General features: G+C 44.4%; 1 protein-coding gene and 1 long non-coding RNA gene across 5 annotated transcripts in view; both read right to left on the reverse strand.

The window, feature by feature from the left end:
* The window catches only part of arhgap21 (Rho GTPase activating protein 21), a 182,279-nt gene that overhangs the window by 137,288 nt on the left and 17,827 nt on the right, over positions 1–27,164 (reverse strand). The gene's annotated exons all lie outside the window — the stretch shown is intronic.
* Positions 15,698–20,304, reverse strand: LOC116968862. The gene is made up of 3 exons (XR_004410545.1): positions 19,838–20,304; positions 19,221–19,222; positions 15,698–15,709 (listed from the first exon to the last, which is right to left on the reverse strand). It is a non-coding gene; the product is annotated as an uncharacterized LOC116968862 (long non-coding RNA).

Here is a 27,164-nt window from a genome sequence, read left to right on the forward strand (position 1 = left end):
GTTGCTTTAGCATTTTTAGTTGTTTCACCTTAAATCTAGGCGCCAATGCTACTGGTCTGCACCAGCGAGCCCTTCTTCACCACCGTGCGGTCCGTTGACACGGCTGTTGTTTAACCTCAAATTGTTCCCCCCCCCCCCCCCCGAGGACAGCTCTTTCTGCAGGCAATTGCCACCAACAGGATGCGCCTGGACACCATGGGCATCCTCCCCTCTCACCAGCTGCTGCTTCTTCCTGTCTGCCATTGCTTTGTCTCTTTATTAAGATCCATTCAATAATTCTCCTTACCATTAAGCTGTAGCTGGTAAGAGGGGAAGGAGCCCCAAGGTAACCGAGCGCATCCTTTCGGTGGCTGCGGCCTGAAGAAAGCACTGTCGCCAAGAGCTACAACATGAGCTGCAACAACAGCCGCGTCACCCGGACCGGGACGTGGGTGAAGGGCTTGCTGATGCACCTTGTGAGCTGGGGGTGGCATCGAAAGCTGGGAGTGGTGTCAGAAGCAGGGGCTGGGATGGGTACAAACCGGGAATTATTGGTCTGTTCCCATCCATCTGTGAAAGGGTCCTGATCCAAAACATCACCTGCACATTCTCTGCACATATGCTGCTGAGTCTGTCCAGTGCTTTATTTTATGCCAATACAGAAAATATCAATCTTGTCTACCTCAGGGAAAGACACACAAGGATCCTTCTTAATGACCTCTACCTTCCAGTGGCTAAAGACCTCCTCACAACATCAGTTTGAATTTAACCCACAAAGAGCTGCAGTGCACATCTAGCCCTCTGGATCACAAACCCCAAATAAGCATATAAAGCAGTACCAAGCGATATACATGACTCATAATTCCATCAACTGAGAAGGACTACCAAACACGCCTTTAAAATTTGGATGACCTCAAATGTGTTACAATTTCATGCAAATAACAGTGATATACAAGCCACGATAGAACATATAGCCCAGGAACAGGCCCTTCAGCCCACAATGTCTGTGCTGAAATATGATACCAAGATAAACCAATCTCATCTGCATGCACATGATCCATATCCCTCCATTCTCTGCAATGTACCTATCTAAAATCTTCTTGAACATTACTATCAGATCTGCCTCCACCACCACTACCACTCCTGGTAATGCATTCCAAGCACCCTCTGTATAAAAAAATCTGCTCTGATCATCTCCTTTACACTTTGCTTTCTCACCGTAAAACTATGCCTCCCAGCCTTTGACATTTCCACCCTGGGAAAAAGGTTCGGACTGTCTACTCTGTCTATTCTATATATGCCTCTCATAACATTTTATACTTCTATCAGGTCTCTCCTCAATCTCTGCCACTCCAGAAAAACAATAAATATCTGCCTATCCTCGCTTTGTAGATTGAACTCCCTAATCCGGGCAGCATATAGGTAACCCTCTTCTGACCCCTCTCCAAAACCTCTACATTCTTGCTGTAATGGGGTGACCAGAACTGCACACAATACTTCAAATTGGCTTAACCAGTCTTATAGAGCTGTGATTCATAGCCCTGAGCAATGAAGGCATACATGCCATACGCTCTTACCACAAGCCTAATCAGCAGGCCCACAACTGCCAAATTTCATAAGACTATGTGTGGGATTATGTACGATTATGTCATCCCACCAAACATCTTCTTATGGAGACACAAAACACAAGATCCTGGAATTTTGAGTAAAATACAAACTGCTGGAGGAACTCAGTGTGACAGGCAGCAACTGTGGTGAGAAACTGCCAAGCAACATATCGGGTTGCTAAAATACATCACCTCAACAAGCTATCCGCTAGAAAGGAGGTAGTCTAAAGGCCAAACTGGAAATTGTTCTTTAGTGGAGATAGCAAAGATTGAATCAAGATCATCCCAACTAGAAATCCTTTTACAAATAATACACAATTATTTTATATGCACATTTGAGCACTTGGCTCCAACTGATTGCCGAGTCTTTCAATGATTTGTACAAAGGAATGGGCCTAGCACATAAAAACCTAAGACAAGAACCTTTGATCAACCTGTTCACATGAAACAATACCGCCCCACGATCAAACAATATAGGAATCACAGGCTACGTGTAAGCTTCACTCTTCAACGTGAAGCATTGATAAAGAATAACTGATAACCAGCTCCAATTCCCATCATAGTCATTAGCCTTTAACACTTGTTCAGTGCACTAAGACCTGAAATGTGACCTCAGCTCATGTTCCATTAAGCAGCAGTCATCAGCACATTCCTATAATGCATCAAAGTCATTGACAGGCAGTGGACATCAGAAAAATGTAAGATTTTTAAAAGGATGTTCTGAAAGAATTCTTGATAAACTGCAACTTCCTCAATGACTCATAGGATTAAGCCAATGATTGCTAAAAAATAGAGAGGGAACAACTAAGTCACCCAGTACCTCGAGATTACAGCTTCCATGTGGTTGCAATAATGGTATCTACATGACAATTAAATATTGCCCGGATACAAAAGCATACATTTAATCTTGCCAATTAGTCCCATCAGTCTAATTTTAATCACTTAATTTCTGAACTTAATTTCTGTTAGATAGACACAAAATGCTGGAGTAACTCAGCAGAACAGGCAGCATCTCTGGAGAGAAGGAATGGGTGACTTTTTGGGTCAAGACCCTTCTTCAGACTGTTTCTGTTAGCAATTTCCCCCCCAAACTTCAATAAATTCCTGGTCTCAAAGCTAGAGTAATGTTTCCTTGATATCAAGGGAACTTTAATCAGAACTCATGAAACAGTAGCTGTTCTTTGCATCAATATGGCCTGACTGGAACTGTGGAAAGAATGCTCCGAATAATTCAAATTGCTCAGGAATACATTTATAAAGCTAGCTATATTTCTCAGTAGAGCGAGCAGAAATATTAACGGGTAAATAAAAGAAAAAATTATGAAGAATGTTCTTAGATGACTAACATCCTCCTTTTTCACAACTATACCAAGTCCAGCAAAATATATTTGTTATCTATTAACTAATCCTGATTACATGACAGACCATATATGATGTAGTTGTTTCAGATATTGGATTCAGACAATTTCAACTTTTGGAATAAAATCATAGTCAGGTCTGCATCATGACACATTGCTTATGCAGCATAAAAACATTCTAGGGAAAGCTAGGCCGAGTCTCATGAAAATAAATCTAGCTTAAGAATAAATAGCAAAGAATGTTACTGATCATTTCAACAGTTAAATTGCACAATTTTATGTAGAGCATTCCATCTACAGTATTTGTTCACCATCAGAGATCAAAATGAAAGGCAATAATTTACCAAGGTTTCCATCTTAATATTATATAATTCATACAATACAAAGCTTGCGTTGCGGCATTACAACTTTTCCGACACATTTTTACTTCAACGGGCACTTATTAATTTTGCAGTTGAAAACATGTCCTGCAATATAACTGCACCAAATTGATGCAGAATATGCAGCCTTACGTGAACTGCTGTGTCATGGTCTAAACAGTTTCATACACAACAGCAAAAGATACAGATATATAAACAAACCTGTGTGTTCCAGCCACAGTTTAAGCTACAAATCAAACTCCAGTTATGGTTAACACAGTCGAAAACAGTTAACTGGGCCATAGTTATTCCTCTTGGTAGTATACGTCTTTCCTTTCTTCTGCACCACAGTCTATACTGTTCTTACGTGGCAGCCTTTCTCCCCACCAATCTGTGAGCTCTGCACACTGGCTGAGTGTAACCTGCAACTCCAGGCAATAAATTAACATTAAATCTATAATTTTAAGTGAAATGCTTAATGTCCAAATACAAGCCATATAGCTTATTTCTCCACAACAAAACCAAACATTGCCTCTAATTGTCACTGCCATTAGGTTCACACATGATTAGAGGCACAAGAGATCCCATCTCATCAATGGATGACTCATAGGGACTACCCATAAATCAGTCTTAGTAAAGTGCTTTAAAAAGTGTTTTTCACCAATTCAACAGTTAGCAATTTTATCAAGAATAGCCAGAAGTAATCAGAATAATGAATAAGTAAAAATAAATTGTTTGAGGAAAAAGAAAAATCTATGGAAACTCTAAGTAACCCACAGACACAAACAAAAAAAATTAAATACAGATAATACAACAGACAATGAGACCACAGTGTTACAGATACAAATTTTGCTCTACCTTATTACCCATTTCAAAAGTTCTCTCTGGACAGCCCTGAATTTACTGGCAGGGTAATGTCTTAAAAATACTGGCTAACTTGATTTACCTCTCAGGTGGCTTCTTGTGCCAAAGGACTAGCAAATTTCAGTCCTCATTCTGCACAACACAAGTGAGAAGCAGGTACACAAAAATACTGGAGAAACTTAGCGGGTGCAGCAGCATCTACGGAGCGAAGGAAATGGGCAACGTTTCGGCCCAAAACTTTGCCCATTTCCTTCACTCAATAGATGCTGCTGCACCCGCTGAGTTTCTCCAGCATTTTTGTGTACCTGGGATTTTCCAGCATCTGCAGTTCCTTCTTAAACACAAGTGAGAAGCTGACTGAATATAGAAAGCTCAGAAGGAGATGATAAGGCAATAATTTAGAAAAATAATTAAAGGGAATCCAAGATAATAAAGAAGCACACGAGCATGACAAAGATTTAGGAGTACTATTGGCACCAATCGGATGCCAAAAACGAAATTTATGCTTGTAGGCAGAGTGCATGGTTGACGAGATTCCACCCAGTGCGAACACAAAGGACGCACTGTCTACATTGTATCAGTCTATCAGCTCAATGCAGAACTCTAACCATATAACAATTATAGCACGGAAACAGACCATCTCGGCCCTACAAGTCCGTGCCGAACAACTTTTTTCCCTTAGTCCCACCTGCCTGCACTCATACCATAACCCTCCATTCCCTTCTCATCCATATGCCTGTCCAATTTATTTTTAAATGATACCTACGAACCTGCCGCCACCACTTCCACTGGAAGCTCATTCCACACCGCTACCACTCTCTGAGTAAAGAAGCTCCCCCTCATGTTACCCCTAAACTTCTGTCCCTTAATTCTCAAGTCATGTCCTCTTGTTTGAATCTTCCCTATTCTCAAAGGGAAAAGCTTGATCACATCAACTCTGTCTATCCCTCTCATCATTTTAAAGACCTCTATCGTCCCCCCTTAACCTTCTGCGCTCCAGAGAATAAAGACCTAACTTATTCAACCTATCTCTGTAACTTAGTTGTTGAAACCCAGGCAACATTCTAGTAAATCTCCTCTGTACTCTCTCTATTTTGTTGACATCCTTCCTATAATTGGGCAACCAAAATTGTACTCCATACTCCAGATTTGGTCTCACCAATGCCTTGTACAATTTTAACATTACATCCCAGCTTCTATACTCAATGCTCTGATTTATAAAGGCTAGCATACCAAAAGCTTTCTTTACCACCCTATCTATATGAGATTCCACCTTTAAGGAACTATGCACGGTTATTCCCAGATCCCTCTGTTCAACTGTATTCTTCAATTCCCTACCATTTATCATGTACGTCCTATTTTTATTTGTCCTGCCAATGTGTAACACCTCACATTTATCAGCATTAAACTCCATCTGCCATCTTTCAGCCCATTTTTCCAAATGGCCTAAATCACTCTGTAGACTTTGGAAATCCTCTTCATTATCCACAACACCCCCTATCTTGGTATCATCTGCATACTTACTAATCCAATTTACCACCCTTTCATCCAGATCATTGATGTACATGACAAACAACAAAGGACCCAACACAGATCCCTGAGGCACCCCACTAGTCACCTGCCTCCAACCCGACAAACAGCCATCCACCATTACCCTCTGACTTCTCCCATTCAGCCACTGCTGAATCCATCTTGCTATTCCTGCATTTATACCCAACAGTTTAACCTTCTTAACCAACCTTCCATGAGGAACCTTGTCAAAGGCCTTACTAAAGTCCATATAGACAACATCCACTGCTTTACCCTCGTCAATTTCCCTAGTAACCTCTTCAAAAAATTCAAGAAGATTAGTCAAACATGACTTTCCAGGCACAAATCCATGTTGACTGTTCCTAATCAGACCCTGTTTATCCAGATGCTTATATATATTATCTCTAAGTATCTTTTCCATTAATTTGCCCACCACTGAAGTCAAACTAACAGGTCTATAATTGCTAGGTTTACTCTTAGAACCCTTTTTAAACAATGGAACAACATGCGCAGTACGCCAATCCTCGGGGACTATTCCCGTTTCTAATGACATTTGAAATATTTCTGTCATAGCCCCGGCTATTTCTACACTAACTTCCCTCAATGTCCTAGGGATTATCCTGTCAGGTCCTGGAGACTTATCCACCTTTATATTTTTCAAAAGTGTCAGTACTTCTTTTACTTTGAAACTCATAGTATCCATAACTACTCTACTCGTTTCCCTTACCTCACATAATTCAATATCCTTCTCCTTGGTGAATACCGAAGAAAAGAAATTGTTCAATATCTCCCCCATCTCTTTTGGCTCTGCAGATAGCTGCCCACTCTGTTTCTCCAATGGACCAATTTTATCCCTCGTTATCCTTTTGCTATTAATATAGTTGTAGAAACCCTTTGGATTTACTTTCACCTTACTTGCCAAAGCAACCTCATATCTTCTTTTAGCTTTTCTAATTTATTTCTTAAGATTCTTTTTACATTCCTTATACTCCACAAGCACCTCATTTACTTCATGCTGCCTATAATTATTGTAGATCTCCCTCTTTTTCCGAACAAGATGTCCAATTTCCCTTGAAAACCAGGGCTCTTTCCAATTTTTACTGTTTCCTTTCAACCGAACAGGAACATAAAGATTCTGTACGCTTAAAATTTCCCCTTTAAATGTCCACCATTTCTCTTCTACATCTTTCCAATAAAACAAAATGTCCCAGTCCACTCCTTTTAAATCATCTCGCATCTCATCAAAGTTAGCCTTTTTCCAATCAAAAATCTCAACCCTAGTTCCAGTTCTGACCTTCTCCATAATTATATTGAACCTAATGGTATTGTGATCACTGGACCCGAAGTGCTCCCCAACGCATACCTCCGCCACCTGTCCCGTCTCATTTCCCAACAGGAGGTCCAGCACTGCCCCTCCTCTAGTAGGTACCTCTATGTATTGCTGCAAAAAACTATCCTGCACACATTTTACAAACTCCAAACCATCCAGCCCATTTACAGAATGTGTTTCCCAGTCTATGTGTGGAAAGTTGAAATCTCCCACAATCACTACCTTGTGCTTACTACTAATATCTGCTATCTCATATAACCATATAACCATATAACAATTACAGCACGGAAACAGGCCATCTCGACCCCTCTAGTCCGTGCCGAACACATAATCTCCCCTAGTCCCATATACCTGCGCTCAGACCATAACCCTCCATTCCTTTCCCATCTCCTTACATATTTGCTCTTCCAATTCTCGTTCCCCATTTGGCGGTCTATAATACACACCTATAAGTGTTGCTACACCTTTCCCACTTCTCAGTTCCACCCAAATAGCCTCCCTAGATGAGCCCTCCAATCTATCCTGCCAAAGCACTGCTGTAATATCTTCCCTGACTAGCAATGCAACACCTCCACCTCTTGCCCCTCCAATTCTATCACACCTGAAGCAACGAAATCCTGGAATATTTAGTTTCCAATCACAGCCCTCCTGCAACCATGTTTCACTGATCGCCACAACAACTCATCAACCGGTGTGACATCAATAACCTTCAACTCAATGTCAATAAAACAAAATAAATAACTGTGGACTTCAGGAAGAAACAGACAGCACACACCCCACTCACCATAAATGGCAGTGCCGTGGAGTCTGTGAAAAGCACCAAGTTCCTGGGAGTGCACATCACAGATGATCAGACATGGTCCACCAACACCATCTCCCTAGTCAAGAAAGCACAGCAACGCCTCCACTTCCTTCGACGGATGAGGAGAGCCGACCTCCCCCCTTCTGCCCTCACACTTTTTACAGGGGTGCCATTGAGAGTATTCTTACCAGCAGTCTCTCAGTCTGGTATGGCAGTTACTCTGCTGCTGACCAGAAGGCCCTACAGAGAGTGGTGAGGACAGTGGAGAAGATCACTAGATCACCCCAACCAGCAATCCAGGACTTATACCCATCTCGCTGTCGCAAGAGAGCAACCAATATCATCAAAGACACCACCCACCCAGCACACAAACTGTTCACCCTCCTACCATCCGGCAAGCGCTACCGCAGCAAGCGGAGCAAAACCACCAGATTCAAAAACAGCTTTTTCCATCAGGCCATCAGACTACTCAACACACTCAAGAAAATTCCATGAACATTACACAAACAAAGACCAACTGACTGTCAAATTAACTTTAACTCAATGTAGGTATGTTGCAAAGCCTACCTGAAGCGTCGCTGAAAATCTGTCGCTGCGGGTGTGCGCGATTTTGGCGCCGTTTAGAGGGGGGCCGGTTTAAAACGCGATTTTCTCTAGGCTGTTCAAATCGAAGATGTTCAGCCTTGTTAATTATTAACGAAAAATCGCTGGAAGACCCCGTCGCAAAAGCTATTATTAGTTTTAAAGGCCTTGGATAATAGTTATAGTAGTTTAAAAATCAATCTCTAAACCCACGACCACCGACAGCCGTCAGGGTCTCATAGAGCAAACCACAGAAGGTATGTAGCTTATTTTTACATTAAAAAGGGCTTCTTAAGATCCCTTTATACAAAGTTTAATATTGCGAGTAGCTCATTTTGGGCCCATTATATCCCGCAGTATTTTTCTGGGCATTTGAGGCACAAATCTACCGCAATGTGAACGTTCTAAACCAGCGCCTTCACAGGATCCCACTAGAAAGCTGATTTAAAATGGACTTTAATTTACAGCAATTGAACACTAAATTCCTTCCATTTGGCCTATAAATTAATGTAAATGAGATTTTAAAATCATGTTTTATTGTGAATTATTTATGAATATTATTTGCACACTTAGGCTATTTAAAAATGTTAATCATTTATTAAGAAATGGATAGATGTTTAGATCTAGTAATTGAAGTTTGAAATTAGCTACACTTGGGTAACTAACTAATTATATGCTTTAATTTCAGGTCATCCAAGTAAGATTCTTTTATATTTGTTTCAGAATGGTTCAATCTATGATAACTGAAAATTTCATTCAGTTCTCTTAATTTTTAAGAAAGTTATGGGCTTTTGACTGTCCACGATCACAGTTTTTTTGTTACGTCCATAGAAAATCAATAGGGAACAAGATGCTAATTTCCGAGTATGAAAATGGCCATAACGTTTTAAATACATGAGATATGAAAGTGAATTAGGTGTCAAATTAAACTTCTTTTTATGCTTTATCTGATGGGATAAATTACAGACTTGATTTTTTAAATCTCAAATTTTGTAACATTGCTACTCAATGTCTGCAGGATGCTATTTGCACTTTTCTATATTGCACCTTTTATTATTGCACCTTAATAACATACCTCAAAATTTTACTACACTCTGGCACACTGTGAATATTTTATATAATGTATATGTCCATTGTCTATCTTTATTGGTATATTGTCTGTCTGTGTTATAAATATTACTTGCACATTGGAGTATGGGGAAACGCAATTTCAATCCTCTGTGTAACTACTTGTTGCATTATTTGAATTGACAATAAAGTTTACTTTGAACTTTGAACTTTGAGATGAATGGAAAACATAATATCAATCTTTATCAAAAAGGACAGTGTTACTGGAATCACAGCAAAGATGTAGTTGAAAATATGAATATGCTAAAAATTGATATGGTTCAGGAAAGGCGACCTGCCCTTAAAGTTGACAAAATCACCTGATTCAGATAGGACAGTCTTCAAGTTATTGGAGAAAATCAGTGAGGAAGTTGCAGAGCCCTTAGCCATAATCTCCTCCGCATCTATTGATTCAGGGACAGCACCTGAAGACTTAGTGCAGTAGAGATGGCAGCTGGGACATTGGTATATCACTCCTGCTGATGTGGCAAGTGAGGGAGATATTGAGAGTTCCCGAGGACTAAACCTGCGGGAAGTGCGTCCAGCTGCTGCTCCTGACTCACGACATGTGGGAATTGGAGCTGTGACAGGATGACCCCAAGATCGTCCATGAGAAAGAGAGACACATAGATAGTTATAATGAGGTGGGTACGGGCAGAAAGTAGATGGCTGATCAAGATGAATGAAATCAGGCAGAGAGTGCAGTGGCCCGTGGCCATTCCCCTCCAAATCAAGTATGCTATTATGGATATTTTTGCGAGGGGTGTGGGGGGGAAATGGTCATTCAGAGGAGAGCAGCAGTCAGTTCTATGGCACTGGATCTGGTGCCAGACTGACTACTGCAGGATATGGTCAGGTCAGATATGACTACAGTGATAGGAGACACACTAGTTCGGGGTACAGAAATGAGATTCTGTGGCAGCAAACTGGGATCCAAGATAGTGTGTTGACTCCCTGATGCCAGGATCGGCTGCAATGTTCGCATGGGGGGAGGGTTTAATTAAATGAGATAGCACAGAAAAAAAAACATTCCGCCACTCATTCACAGAGAAGCATATAAAATTCTTAGAGGATTGGACAGGGTAGATGCAGGAAAAATGTTCCCAATGTTGGGAGGGTCCAGAACCAGAGGTCACAGTTTAAGAATAAGGGATAGGCCATTTAGGACTGAGTTGAGGAAATACTTTATCACCCAGAGTTGTGAATCTGTGGAATTCTCTGCCATAGAAGGCAGTGGAGGCCAATTCATTGGGTGTTTTCAAGAGAGTTAGATTTATCTCTTAGGGCAAAGGGAATCAAAGGATATGGGGGAAAAGCCAGAACGGGGTACTGATTTTGGATGATCAGCCATGATCATATTGAATCCTATCTAATTATTACTATCTAAGAATACTATCTACAGATTACTATCTAAATGGCGTCAAGTTGGGGAAAGGGGAAGTACAACGGGATCTGGGGGTCCTTGTACATCAGTCTATGAAAGTAAGCATGCAGGTGCAGCAAGCAGTGAAGAAAGCAAATGGCATGTAGGCCTTTATAACAAGAGGAATCGATTATAGGAGCAAAGAGGTCCTTCTGCAGTTTTACAGAGCCCTAGTGAGACCACACCTGGAGTATGGTGTGCAGTTTTGGTCCCCTAATTTGAGGAAGGACATTTTTGTTATTGAGGGAGTGCAGCGTAGGTTCACAAGGTTAATTCCCGGGATGGTGGGACTGTCATATGCTGAGAGAATGGAGCAGCTGGGCTTGTACACTCTGGAGTTTAGAAGGATGAGAGGGCATCTCATTGAAACATATAAGATTGTTAAGGGTTTGGACACGCTAGAGGCAGGAAACATGTTCCCGATGTTGGGGGAGTCCGGAACCAGGGGCCACAGTTTAAGAATTAGGAGTAAGCCATTTAGAACGGAGACGAGGAAGCACTTTTTCCTCACAGAGAGTGGCGAGTCTGTGGAATTCTCTGCCTCAGAGAATTCCACGGTGGAGGCAGGTTCTCTGGATGCTTTCAAGAGAGAGCTAGATAGGGCTCTTAAAAATAGCGGAGTCAGGGGATATGGGGAAAAGGCAGGAATGGGGTACTGATTGGGGATGATCAGCCATGATCACATTGAATGGCAGTGTTGGCTCGAAGGGCCGAATGGCCTACTCCTGCACCTATTGTTTATTGAATGGCGGTGCTAGCTCGAAGGGCCGAATGGCCTACTCCTGCACCTATTTTCTATGTTTCTATGTTCCACATTAGTTCTACTTTATCCCACTTTCTCATCCACTCCTGGCAGATTAGGGGCAATTTTACAGAAGCCAATTAACCTCCAAACCCCCATATCTTTGGGATATGGGAGGAAACTGGAGCATCTGGAGGAAACCCATGCAATCACAGGGAGAACATGCAACCGCCAGACAGACACCATCTGAAATCAGGATCAAACTCGGGTCTCTGGCGTTGTGAGGCAGCAGCTTTACCAGCTACGCTGCCCACAGGGTGGTCACACCCAAGGTATAGTTGATCAGCTGAGCAAGTGGCCAGAGGAATGGCTAAGAGTTTAAATCAGATAAGTGTGAAGTGTTGCATTTTGGGAAATTAAACCAAAGTGAATGGTGAATCACAGATAGATACGGTAATGAAAGAAAGATTTGGAACATTGGCCTTCATCGGTGAATTCAGTGTAGAAGTTGAGATGTTATGTTGCAGTTGTACAAGACATTGGTGAGGCTCACTTGTTGTGTACTGATCAGTCTTGGTCAGAGATGATTTACAATGACATTGTCAGGACTCAAGAGCCTGACCTTTAGGGAGAATTGGGCAGGCAGGCTAGGACTTTATTCCATGTTGTGCAGGAGGCTGAGAGATGATCTTATTCAGACGTTGTGCAGCCCTACCATCTTCAGCTGCTTCATGCTGCAAATACTTAACAGGTTAGATAATACCTGCAGAATAAGAAAGTGTTTACATTCTAGTCAAAGGCCTTTTGTCAGAACTGAGAAAGAAAAAACTTTTACTAATAAATTGGACAGAGAGTGGAAGAACTTATTTAATGGCGAACCACAGTGGTCCCAACACTGATCTCCAAAGAACACCACTTTGACTTCTCTGTCTATTTAACTTTAAGTACTGCAAAGACACAAAGTCTGCACTCAAGTGTTGAAGATAGCACAAAGAAGAACCACAAGGCCAATCTTTTGTGTAATGACCTCAATTTGGAAAAGTCAGGGAGGCTTATACAGTCAGCAAAGAAGCCATCGCCACATGACTTCATAAAAAAGATATCAACAATATATATGAGAAAGAAATAAAAACAGAAAATAATGGAAACACTCAGCAGGATGAGCAACATCTGTAGAAAGAGAAAACATTACATTTCAGATCAAAAACCTTCATCAGAACTGAGGAAGAAAGAAAATGTTACATTTAAGATTGGCTGGGAGAGGAATGGGTGAAGAGGCTGGGAGACAAAGTGAATGTTTCTGATAAAATGAGGCCAGGGTTACCATTCAAAAGTTGTAGAACAATTTCTGTACCATACAGAAATGTAAAAGTTTCAAAATGGAGTGAGATAAATGTGGAGAATACTAATATGCAGGGGCAGTTTGAGATTATGGAGGTGGTCATCTTAGGGCTCTTGAAGAGCATTAAAATGGATAAATCCCCAAGGCCTGATGGGATCTATCCCAAGTTATTGAAAGACGGAAGACAGGAGATTGCAGGAGACTTAACAAAGATCATTGCGTTTTTGCTAGCCACATGTGAAGTCAGAGGACTGCAGAGTAGCCACTGTTCCTTTGTTTGAGAAGGGAAGTAGAGAGAATCCAGGGAATTGGCTTCATTGAGTTTGGTGTTGTTGAAGGGAAGCTATTGGAGATGATTCATTGGATTAGGATTTACCACCATTTACAAGAGAACGGGTTAATTAGAGACAGTTAGCATTGTATGCAGCAGGTCATGGTTTACTAACGGTGTTATTTTTGTGGAAGTGACAAAGGTGAAGGTAGGGCAGTGGATGCTGTCTACATGGATTTTAGTCAGTTATTATTTAAGTCTCCCATGGTATAATGATCCAAAGATTAAGATGTATGAGGTTAACAATTAGTTGGTGGAATGGGTTCAAAATTGCCTTACTGATAGAAAACAGAGGGTTGAGGTGAAAGAACAATATTGAGGCTGGAAGTCCGTGACATGTGGAGTCCTGTAGAGATCTGTGCTAGGATCTCTGTCGTTTGCGATATATATAAGAAAACATATATGATTGGTTAGTAAGTTTGCAGATGACATCAAGATTGCTAAGGTCACAGACTGTGAGGAAGGCTGTCAAAGTCCATAGCGGGATATTGATCAGCTACAGAAATGGGCGGAGAAGTGGTAGATGGAGCTTAATCTGAGCAAAAAAGTGTAGCACTTTGGGAGGTCAAATGATTGGAAAAAATATATAATTATGGCAAGACTCTGAACAGAATTGATGTACACAAAGGTATCTTGGGGTCCAAGTCCATAACTCCTTGAAAGAAGCAACACAAGTAGATAGAGTGGTAAAGAAGACATACGGTATGCTTGCCTCCATTGGTCGGGGCATTGCCTACAAGAGTTAGGAAGTCATCATGCAGCTTTAAAGGATTTTGGTTAAGCCGCGTTTGGTGTATTGCGCACAGTTATAGTCACCTCATTATAGGATGATGTGGAGACTGGAAAAGAGGAGCTTTAGCACAATCTTGCCTGGATTAGTGGGTATTCAGCATTGTTGCCAATAATGTGTCCTCCTGACATATTCGACACTTAAAGCAGAGTTTTCTGTAAATTCACTTAGCTACACGGGGAGGTTGGACAGACTTGGATTATTTTTTCTGGAACGCCAAAGGTTGCGGAGTGACTGACCTGCTAGAAGTATACAAAATTATGAGAGGCATAGATAGGACAGAGAGTCAGAATCTTTTTTTCCCTGGATGGCAGTAGTGACCAGTTCTCATTGAATTAGAGAAAGTAATTTGCCTGAAGTTGCAAAACTCAATACTGAGTCCAGAATCTTCTGATTTTATTTCAGATTTTCAGCATCTGCCATATTTTTTGATAAGCGAACTCCTATGTTTTTATTGCTGCAAGAGTTGGAGATGCTAACAAGGATCAAGTCAAACCAAGTATTCAAATAATCCTCTTCATCCATAGGTATCACTGACAGATGCACTGGCATTCCCGATAAACAGTTGAAAACCCTTGAAGAATTCATGCAACACTAGAAGAAAAAAAAGTCCTGGTGTAACTTAGTGGGTCAGGCAGCTTCTCTGGAGAATATGAATAGGTGACATTTCAGATCGGGATACTGCCTGAACCATTGAGTTACTCCAACACTTTGTGTCTTTTTTTGTATACCAGGATCTGCAGTTCTTTGTGTCTAATTGAAAAAACGGGATTCTGCAAGGAAGGGGGCAATTTTAGAGGAAGCAGGGGGGGGGGGGGGGGATGTAAAATTATATTCTTGCCCATGCTAATTACCTGGTAACCTTCTGTGTACATTATAAGATGCACAATGTAAATTAACTGCCATTGTTTTGTCAAATTCAACATCATTTAGCAGATGAATATGAAATGCTTTGAATTTTGGAAGGTCAATTAAAAAAGCTTTTCAACAGACATTTTTTCATATGAAAGTGTAAAAATCTTAAATAATCCAAGGTACTTCATATTTGGATTCAGAACAGCAGACAATGGGAATTCATGGGAACTCACATGGGAATTCAACAGGATTATCTGCATGAGAAGCATCTATGTGCCTGAACTTCATTAAATAAGGGACCCCCATAAAGGTTTTACAGCAATGAGGACAGAATTAAATAAATTACACAAATTAAATAAAGTACAGTGGAAGTGGTCATTCAAGAGGAAAGAGGAGTGCAACTATAGAGGAAACAAGTATTGGGATCAACAAGATACCACTGCAGGAACCCTAGTCCTTGCAATTGTCCAAAAAGTGTAAGACGTTTACAATCTGTGTGGATGAGTACACACTATGAAACAATTCACCTACCAACCAATCTGCACATCTTTGGGATCTTTATGTGAAACTGGATGACTCGGAGAAATGCCTCATGCCAGAATATGCATTTTGGCGATTATGGAAGAAGGACTGGATAGCCCAAATTTCCCCACACTAAATAAATAATCTTAGAGTCGTAATAAATAAAAATAAAACAACTTTGTGTTCCTAGTTAATCAACTTAAAGAAACCCAAACTGATATACAGCTCACCCTCGTTATTACGGACTTTGGTTAGAACGGACGGAGCATTCCCCACAGTAATCAGACACTACTGCCTCTTTAAGAACCTAGGTTGCTTGTTATACTGCAAGATATCACGAAGGAAATAGGCAACGTTCCTTCGCTCCATAGATGCTGCTGCACCCGCTGAGTTTCTCCAGCTTTTTTGTGTACCTTCGATTTTCCAGCATCTGCAGTTCCTTCTTGAACATTTATTTGAAAGAAATTCATCTCACGCTAGGTGATAGGAGTAAATTCCTTACTCAATTATAACAGACAATCGACAATAACGGACATCATTCTCTACCCTTCAACCCCCCCCCCCCCCCCCCCCCCCCCCACCCCCCCGGCCCATTATGATGAGGATTATTTGTACTACTACTAAAGCATTCATATTATTATACAGTACATTTAATTGTTCGAGCTATTCCATTTTTGTACTCAACAGTATTGCTGCCACATTCATCAAGAATGGTAAAACTTGTGAATTGGCAATTAGCAATAAAAGAAAGAGGCAGTTCAATTAAAGAAGAGGAAGAAGCAGGAAAAAGATTTCAGCACAGCTACATTTTTAGAAAATAATAAAAAGTTTAAATCATTTTTCTACACCATCAAATAATAGCAAATCAAGGTGAAAATACTGCATTTAAAAGGCACACCCTATCACACAATCATACCTGTCAAAAATGTTTAATAACTAACTGCATTTTCATCTTACACCCCAGGACTTAGAACATCTCTGTTATACTAAAATTCTTCCCTTTGATTTTAACATTCTAAATGTCTGTGTGAGCCAGGGTTGTGTTGGCTTTCTTTTAATCTCCTTAATTTGTATCTTCTTCCAAACTCTTGGCCACAGCCTTCCCATTTTCACACATGCTACTCACATTTTCTCTGCCGACCGGATACATATCTTCCCGTCGCATTTCAACAAATTCACAAATTACCAACCTTTTAAAAACAGCTTCAAAATATTAGTTTTCAACATTCTCATTTAGAAGAAAATAATTCCGACTGACGTCACAATCAACCCCTAAGGCACGACGGGACACTCCGCTCGGCAGGGGCACTCATGCACTCCAAACACAAAAAAACGACTGACGTCAGAACAGGACACGCGCAGGAGGGGCCTCAAAACACAAAAAATCCAATCCAGTCGCAAGTCGGGTCCCCGGGTCGACGCCCGCCCGCTGCCTGGCTGGGAGTCTGCTGCCGCGGACCGAGCCCGGCGACTGGGCCTGGGCTGGACCACAGCCTGGAGCTGGAGTGAGGGCCGAGCTCGGGGCTTGGGATGGGGCCGTGATCGGCGCCCAAAAAAAAGCCGCAGATGGAACCAAGGACGAGCCGGGGTCAGGGACCAGCCCAGTGATGAAGTCGGGGCCTGCCCGGAGATTAAGTCGGGGCCTGAACTGGACACCATGCGGCGGCCGAGCTGACGGCTGAAGTCTACAGCCAGGTCCGGGCTGAGTACGAGAACCAGGCCGAGTTCCAGGCCCAGGCGCTGCTCTACGACCTGGGTAGGTGCTGCGGCAGGGAATGGGAATGAGTCAAGTCTAGTCAAGAGAGTTATTGCCATGTGTCCCAGACAGAAATTCTTGCATTTGCTGCAACACAACAGGATATTGTAGTGAGGCGAGGAGGATGAGGGAAATGAGGAGAGGGAGATGGGGAGGGGTCTCTGCCCCTCTCCCTCTACCCTCCCTCTCTAATTCAAAGTAGCCTTTATTGCCTTTCAGACCTTACGGTCTGAACGAAGTTTTGTTGCCTTGCAGTCCTACATATAGTACAAAATGACAAAAACACACAATAAACACAAATTAACATCCACCACAATTAGTTCACCAGGCACCTCCTCACTGTGATGGAAGGCAAAAGTCTTAAGTCTTTGTCTCATCCCTTCTTATTCTCCCTCTGCGCCGAGGCGATCCAGGCTTCAGATGTTGTGACCCCGCTGGGCGATGGTAAGTAATGTCAGTCCCGCGGCTGAATTCGAGGTCAGCGAACGGGCCGGTTCAACTCCGCGGCCCGGAGTGGTCGAAGCTGCGGAAGCTGCGGCCTTCCAGTCCAGCGGACGCAGCTGTTGTTGCGGGAGCTCCGGAGAACAGGTCCGCAACTTGTGATCTGCGAGCTCCCGACACTGGGCCCGCGGGCGGGTCGGGTGGCCGCTGCCGCCGGAACACTGCCCCAGCTCCGAGGCCGGGTAGCCGCTGCCGCTGCCCCAGCTCCGAGCCCAGGTGGCCGCTGCCGCTGCCCCAGCTCCGAGGCCGGGTGGCCGCTGCCGCTGCCCCAGCTCCGAGGCCAGGTGGTCGCTGCCGCTGCCCCAGCTCCGAGGCCGGGTGGCCGCTGGCCCAGCTCAGAGCGAGGCGAGCCGCAGCTAAGGCGGCGCCGCCATCTCTCGACATCTCTCTACTCTCCTCCATCTCCCTCTCCACCTCCCTCTCTACCCCTTCCCCCTCGTTCTCTACCCCCCTCCCTCTTACCCCCTCCCTCTCTAACCCCCTCCCCCTCTAACCCCCTCCACCTCCCTCTCTGCCCCCCTCCCCCTCCCTCTCAGCCCCCCATCCCTCTCTGCCCCCCCCCCCCCACTCTCTAGGGAGTGGTGTGTATTGGGACCTATGGATGAGTGGTGGAGTATTGCGTTCAGGGACCGGCCCTCCCATGTGATGCCGCCCCCCCCCCCCCCCCCCCCCCGCCTCAATCTCTACTCCCCACCCTACCCTCCTCCAACTCCCTCTACCCTCCCTCTCTACTATAATATCCATGCGGGAGGGGAGAGTGTGTGTGTGTGTGTGTGTGTGTGTGTGTGTGTGTGTGTGTGTGTGTGTGTGTGTGACACCGCGGGCCGCCCCCCCCCCAACTGCGCATTGAGGGGACGGGAACCAATGGGTCCCACTTGGTCTAGTGGTTTCTAAAATTTCATTTTAAAGCCACAGCTTAAAATGTTATACATATTAATATAGATTTCCATCTGTTGAGTAACAGAAGTATTAAGATATAATCAAGGAAAATGCATATCTAATGCAAATGTATGCAAACAGGGTAAAACTGGTATATCTGGTCACCAATGACCTCAAATGTAATCAGGTATCAAAGCTAATTCTTGTGATGTTCTTCAATTAAATTATTGATACAATATAGATTTCATCAGAGCTTGCCACTAGTTAACTTTCTAATCTGATCCTGTGCCTTTGTTTTAGAAATTATGCACATAGGTATTTTGGGGAAATAAGGTTAAATTATTTTAAATTGGTTTTATATTTCTAGTCAGCATCAACGTGTATGCTTTCCTTAGTCCTATCTTTTACTTCTATCATAATTTTATTTTTAGTCTATCATCTCTGTAATTGGTCCCTTTCAATCATCACCACTTTGCTTTTAAACCTTTCTTTTTATTTCCTTTGTTTTTCTACCAACTTTGTCTGACTCAGTAGCAAAAAAGTATGGCAACAATACAACACGACTACTTTCAATGCAACATTGATCATCAACAAGGGAAGCCGTGTATTCCAGTTCATCCATCCAAAAACAGTATAATTGAACTGAAAAGGGTGTAAAAAAAGAATTGAGGATATTGTCTGGTCTGGAGGGTTTGAATTAGGAGAGGCTAGAAAGACTAGGTCTCTATTCCTTGGGGGTAATCTTATAGTGGTAGATCATGCGTGGTTTACATATGGTGAAATAGCTACAACATTTTCGTCAGGATAGGGGAGTCTAAAACTACAGGCATACATTTGAACAAAGCGCAAAATGCTGAAGTAACTCAGCAGGTCATGGAGCATCTGTGGAGGAAATCTGTGGAGCCAACATTTTGGATTGTTGACTCTTCTTCAGACTGATTGTAATAAATGGGGGGGGGGGGGGGGGGTGGTGGAAAGAAGAGAGGGATAGGTGGAAACAGGTGAGGAGGTTTTTTTTGGCAAAGTAAGTGTCAAAGGGGAGAGATGAAAAGGAGACAAAAGGGTGTCAGACAAGAAGAGCAGTGAGCATTGAAACAGAGAGCCGAAGGGATAAAGGTGGAAGGGAAAGGAGGGGTGAAAGAGGAACAGGATAGTAGGAGAAATGTGTGTGCATAGACGTGGGGGGGGAGTTGGGGCATGGAAAAGAGAGAGGATCAAGATGGTGAGTGTATTATTTAAAATTGGAGAATTTGATGTTCATACCATTAGGTTGGAGGCGTCCCAAGCAGAATAGGAATTGTTGTTATTCCAGTTTGCATCATTCTGGCCATGGAAGGCGCCCAGGACAGAAATGTTGGCATGGAAATGGGAAGGGGAATTAAAATGGTCAGTAACCAGCAGACAACCAGGCCCTGGCTGAGCAAACATAGTTGTTTGGCGAAACTATCGCCTTGTCTCACAGATGTAAATAAGGGTACATTGGGAGTGCTAAATGCAGTCAATGTGGGTTATAGCGGTGCACACGAACCTCATTCTCATCTGGAAAGATTGCTGGGATCTCTGGATGGAGGCAAGGGAGGTGGTATTGCATCACCTGTAGTTGCTGGGGAATGTACCTGGGAGAGCGGGGGGGGGGGTGGGGTGATTTGGATTAGAAGGGATGAGTGATGAGCAGAGGATGTGGCCTCTGCTGAGAGCAGAAGGAGGTGGGGATAGGAAGATGTAATTAGTTGACTGGAGGGAAAACATTTTAAGTGATCCAAATGGCAACATTTTACACAAAGAGGCTGGTGCATATATGCAACAAGGTGGTAGAGGAAGTGGTAGAGGCAGAATCAATTATGACATTTAAAAGATACTTCGTCAGCTACAAGAATAGGGAAGTTATATGGAATTAGCTCGCTATGCAACTTGGTCCGCAAGGACACGTTGGGCCAAACAGCCAGTTTCCGTAAATCAGAGACCAAGATTGACACCTTCCTCATCAATTTTGTAGATGGTTTATGCATGCAACCTATAATGTAGCTACCTCAATACCACTAACCACGCCCAGCCATCTCAGTATAACTGTGATGTCTTTCCCTTGCTCCTCCCTTGGTTCCAGTACGCCTGAAGACTAGATGCAGTCAGTACTGGGACGTGTTTGACATGTGCCTTTATTAAATACTCAGTAAAATTACAGTGTGTCAGACTTGACTCCTTTACATGGTGTCAGTAAGTTAAACGCCCGCCTCCTGTTTATCGGGTTTTATTTGCCCCTAGTTTTACTAGTGTTTAATTCCTTATTCACCATGGCGTTCTCGTGCCGCAAGCCCCCTCCCCTTGTCTTTGACGCTGACATTGCGGAGCGATGGGCTACTTTCGTGTTGGACTACAACCACTTCATCAACATCGTGCACCGAAATGACCCTGATGCGGTCAAAGCCTCGCTCCTGCTGAACCTTGCCGGTCCCGATGCTGTGAAACAAGCTCAGGCTTTCAACTACAATCCAGCGGTCCTGGATGACAACGACCAGGTCGTCGAGCCGGCGGAATCTGCCAACGACCCAGTATGTCTCTTACGCAAGTTTGCGGAGATTTGTGACTTGCCCTCCAACCGTATATTGGAGCGGGCTAGATTCTTTACAAGGAAACAGCAGCCTGATGAACCTGTTGAATGTTTTATCGCTGACCTGCGCTACCTTGCTCAGCGGTGCCGTTTCGAGACCATGCGTGATCAGCTCACCAGAGATATTTTGGTCACCGGCATGCTAGATCAGAAGCTACGAGCAGAGCTGCTGCGAAGACCGGATTTCACCCTGACTGAGGCTATGCATGCATGCTGTATAGCTGAGGTGGTTGCCCTGCTACATGGGCAGAGGGGATCCGACAATCGGGCTATTAATCTGACTGGTGTTGCTATGCCCCGTCGCAAGCAAGACAACGTTCGCCCTGCACCGCGGCTGACTTATGCCGCTCGGGTCCCGCTTGTCAAGAAGTTCCCCAACTGCAATTATATCCACTCCATGCAGTCGCAGTGCCCAGCATTTGGTAAAGCTTGTAATTTCTGTAAGAAGATGAACCATTTCTCAGCTGCCTGTCGCTCCCGTTCCTCCAGCTCCCAGACAAGTTTTAAACAACCTTCAACAAGTTGATAACGAATTCGGTTCCCAGTCTTCTGTCGACACTGCCCTCGACTCTGAGCCCAGTATTTCCATGGGAGATGCCAGTGTTTATTCTCTCCTTCATAATCAATCTCGCCTCTCCGATCCTTCTGTGCTTGTCACTGTCAACAACAAGTCCTTCACTGCTAAGCTGGACACCGGGGCGAAAGTGAATGTTATGTCAACATCCCTGTTCAGGAAGATAAGAAATAATGAGCTGTTAACTGCTGATCGCTCCATATTGCGTGCTTATGGGGGAGAGGAGCTAAAATCTGTGGGGAGGGCCACCTTCCACTGTGTGCTGAAGAAATCTTCCCGTGACCTGTCGTTTTTCATTCTTGACTGCGACTGTGTGACTCTGTTGAGCAATCAGGCCTGTCAGGATCTCGGGCTGGTGTCCTTTGACCGTACTGTCCACGAAGTGCGGGTGATGCTGAATCCACTCTCCGAGTACCCTGACCTATTCGATGATGATCTGGGTAAGCTGCCCCTTGTATACAAGATCGCAACTGACCCGTCGGTTGTACCAGTGGTCCGTGCTCCACACAGGGTGTCGTTTGCCATGAAGGGCAAGGTCGAAGCCATGCTGAAGAACATGGTTGACATGGGAGTGCTTGAAGCTGTCAGCGAACCCACCGAGTGGGTCTCCACCATGGTCGCCACCATGAAGAAGGGTAAGAACGAGATACGGGTGTGCATCAACCCCAAAGACTTAAATCTGGCAATAAGACGTCCTCATTACCCCATGAGGACTGTAGAAGATGTTGCTGCCCAGGTCGGTCAGGCCACGGTGTTCTCTGTCCTTGATGCCAGGAGCTCATTCTGGCAAATACCTCTAGACAAACACTCCTCTGACTTAACCACTTTTGGCACCCCCTTCGGAAGATTCAAATTTTTGCGGATGCCGTTCGGCATCAACTCTGCCAGCGAAGTGTTTCAACGCTCCATGGAGCAACTCTTTGCTGGCCTGCCGTGTGCCATTATCGTGGATGACATCCTGGTTTATGGGAAAGATGCTGCTGAGCACGACCACAACCTCCGACGGATTCTAGACCGCGCTCGCCAGATCAACTTAAAACTTAACCCGTCAAAGTGCAAGTTCCGTGTAGCTGAAGTACCCTATGTTGGCCACATCTTCACAGCCCACGGGCTGAAACCTGATCCGCAGAAGACCAACGCTATCTCCGAGCTGCCTGCCCCGACCGACGTGACCAGCCTGCAACGTTTCCTGGGCATAGTCAACTATTTGGGGAAGTTTATCCCCGACCTCAGTGAGTTGAGCGCACCCCTGAGGCAAATGACGAAAAAAGACGTTGCCTGGTCCTGGTTTCCCCAACACCAGCAGGCTTTCGACTTTCTCAAAACAAAGCTGATCAGCACACCGACTCTCAAGTTTTTCGATCTGCAACGTCCAATTGTAGTTACGTATGATGCTTCCCGCTTCGGACTCGGGGCTGCCTGCCTGCAACTCTATGATGACGGCTCGCTGCAGCCCATTTCTTATGCCTCGCGTACCATGACAGATGCTGAGCAGCGCTATGCACAAATCGAGAAGGAGCTTCTTGCGGTTGTATTCGCCTGCTCCAAGTTCAAGGACTTCCTTTTCGGTACCAGGTTCACCGTCGAGACCGATCATCAACCCTTGGTGACCATCCTCAATAAGCCTATCCACATCGCTCCAGCTAGACTCCAGCGCATGATGTTACAGCTCCAGCGGTTCGACTTTCTGATCGTGTACAAGAGGGGCACCGAGATGCATGTGGCTGACGCACTGTCCCGGGCCCCCCGGTCCTCCTGTGACAGGCACCCCTACGAGCAGGAGGATCTGCAGGTACTAAATGTCAACTTTGTTCCCTCTAAGCAGCTGCAGTGCCTGGTTGAGCACACCGCCAACGACCCCGACCTGCAACAGCTCGCAGCTGTCATCCAGCGGGGATGGCCCAGCAGACGCACCTCACTGCCTGCGGGTGCCCACCCTTTCTTTCTGGTCCGCGACGAACTGGTGCTCCGGGACGGCATCATCATCAAGGGTCACAAGGTGGTCGTCCCTGCCTCCCTATAAGACTTGTACTACAACGCTGCCCACATGGGGCATCCCGGAGCCGATGTCACTGTCTCACATGCCCAAGAATAATACTATTGGCCCGGCATGGCCAAGTACATTAAAGCCCGAGTCCTGATTGCAGCACTCTTGCTCCACATCAGCAGCGCCAGCCACTTCTGCAGCAGCCTGCGCCTGCCATGCCCTGGACCTCGCTGGCTGCTGACATATTCGAATGGCGAGACAAGCACTACCTGGTGTTGGTTGATTCATACTCCAACTGGTTCGAGGTGGACCTTCTCCCTGCTATCACCTCTGAAATGGTTATCAGTAAGCTGCGCAGACACTTTGCTACCTTTGGGTCCCCGGTCCGCTTGCAGACCGACAACGGCCGTCAGTTCACCAGTGCAGAATTCCAGGCTTTCGCTGTGAAGTGGAACTTCACTCACTATACCAGCAGCCCTGAATACCCGCAGAGCAACGGCCTGGCCGAGCGAGCTGTCCGCAGTGCCAAGAATTTGCTCGTGCAGTCTCGTCTCTCCAATGATGACTTCTACCAGGGTCTACTAAACCTTCGCAACATCTCACGGGACCCTACCATGCGATCCCCTGCCCAGCGTCTGATGTCCCGCGTGCTTCGCCCACCGATGCCGATCGCCCAACAATCCCTGGTGCCCAAGGTCCTCCAGCCTGCCGCCGTCCTGCAACGGATTGCTCACAGGCATGAGGTACAGCGCCGCTCTCACGACAAGTCCTGCCGCCCGCTCTCACCACTACTGCCTGGCCAGGTCGTCCGCATGCAAACAGCCACCGGATTCTCCCGACTCGCAACCGGTGTTGGTGTGGACGATTCCCCGAGATCTTACCTGGTGGACTTTGATGGAACTCTCTACCGCCGGAGCCGCCAGCACCTGTTGGCCGTTAACGAGCCTCAGCCTCCTCCTGCGGATACCTACGCTCCTCCGTTGCGTTTCGAGCCTGCCACTACCAATTACCCCACAGCTCCCTGCATGCCCCGGTCAGTTCGCTTGCCGCGTTCTCCTCCCTCTGCGCTTCCTGGGTTCGGGCAGATGATCTCCTCCCCTGCTCGTTCTCCTTCTCCTCCTTCTCCCCCGTCTCCTCCTCCTGGATCACCCGTGCCGGTTGGGTCACCTTCCGCATTCCCGGTTGGGTCTCCGCCGACTATCTCCTTCCCGGCTGCTACTGCTCCGCCTCCTCTTCTATCTGGTGGGGAGGGTGATGGTGCTATACGCACACGCTCGGGTCGGGTTGTCAAACCTCCTGTCCGCTACGGTGATTTCGTTTAAATTTGCATGTGTTGTATAATCACACTGCCACTGTTATAACTTCAATTTTAGATTTCTAAGGGAAAGGATGTAGATGGTTTATGCATGCAACCTATAATGTAGCTACCTCAATACCACTAACCACGCCCAGCCATCTCAGTATAACTGTGATGTCTTTCCCTTGCTCCTCCCTTGGTTCCAGTACGCCTGAAGACTAGATGCAGTCAGTACTGGGACGTGTTTGACATGTGCCTTTATTAAATACTCAGTAAAGTTACAGTGTGTCAGACTTGACTCCTTTACAAATTTCTAATCAGTTTTAAGCGATTCCTCAGGCTTTAGTCAGGCCTTTTGCTGATCAAAATTTGTTTTGATTTTACTGAGTTAAGAGTCATATAGCACAGACATGGGGCCCTTCGGCTAATAGAATAGAATAGAATAGAATAGAATAGCCTTTTATTGTCATCCAGACCGAAGTCTGAACGAAATTTAAGCAGTCATACATATAATACAATACAATAAAAAACAACAATAAACACATATTAACATCCACCACAGTGAGTCCACCCAACATCTCCTCACTGTGATGGAGGCAAAAGTCTTAGGGCTGCAGTCTCTTCCCTCCTCTTCTCCTCCTAATTACAACTATGTTAACTTTTTGCCACAGCCGCAGCCCCCCCTCCCCCCCCCCCCCGCAACCGCGCATTGAGGGGACGGGACCCAACGGGTCCACCTTGGTCTCGTTTACTCTAATTCTAACTGCTTTAAAACTGTAATTCCCTATGCCTCGTCTATTTAAGTGGGTGTAAGTGTCTCTTAAACATAGACTGCAGTATAAGAGTTTATGGACTGCAGGAATGGCCTGTACAAACATCTGCAGGATCGTCTCCAACTCAGAAAATTACTAAGCTAGGGTGTGAGATTCACTAACGCATGAAGATTGCAAAAAAACTTTCTCGATATTTCCATTCAAAATACTGTCACAATCCAGAGGATAGCACAGATTCAGGGAGGGGAGTGGAGGGTGTGAAAGTTAGGTGCTGAGTAACAAGATTTGTGAGAGGCTGAGAAATAAAAGCTTCAAAGCCACTGTTCAGCAGAGTAAGACATCATAATGCAAAAAGTTATCAAGGACCATGGAGCTGAACAGAAACGTGTTAAAATAAAGGCTCTATGATTAAGCACAAAGTATTCCCTGAAGAGTAATAATTTCAAAGAATGCATTCCCTACTCAGTTTTGGGACAATTTTGATTACTTCAATATTTGTTGTATCATGAACTTTTCTCAATATTTATTCCATTATGACATTTTCTCAAATTGTATTTCTGACGTATGTGCAGATAATGTGAAGCCACACCATTTACACACAAAAAAAAATTCACAACAATGACCACTTTCATGGAACATAACCACCCCACAACATACTCTTCAGTCATTTATGATCTGAACATCAGTTGTCATTTATTAACTTTCATTTATTCATTTTCAGGGATAGGTTTGTTTATTATTGTCATGTGTACTGAGGTACAGTGAAAAACTTTGATTTGCATGCTTTTCAATTTGATAATCAGTACAAACTCAAGTATAATAGATAGAGCAAGGCGGGCCCATGAGTTAAAATTCTAAATTAGGGCAAGGCCAACTTTGAGGGTATGAAATAGGAACTCGCTCAAATTTATTGGAGAAAGAATTTTGAAGGAAATGGAACGTCAGGGAAGTAGGATGTTTTTAAAAGTGTGCTGACAGGAGTCCAGAACATGCACATTCCTATTAGAGTGAAGGGCAAAGTAGGCGAGCATAAGGAAGCTTCGATGACTAGAGAAATTAAGGCTCTGGTCAAGAGTAAGAAGGAAGCATGTAACAGGTATAAGCAGCTGGGATCAAGTATATCCCTGAAGGAGTTTAGGGAATTAAGGAGCAGGCTAAAAAAGGGAAACAGAGCAAAAAGGGAACAGGAGATAGCTCTGGCAGGTAGCATTAAGGATAATCGCAATACATTTTATAAATACATAAAGAGAAAAAGGGTGACCAGAG

This window comes from Amblyraja radiata, chromosome 2 (genome assembly GCF_010909765.2).
Source record: "Amblyraja radiata isolate CabotCenter1 chromosome 2, sAmbRad1.1.pri, whole genome shotgun sequence".
Lineage (NCBI taxonomy): Eukaryota > Metazoa > Chordata > Chondrichthyes > Rajiformes > Rajidae > Amblyraja > Amblyraja radiata.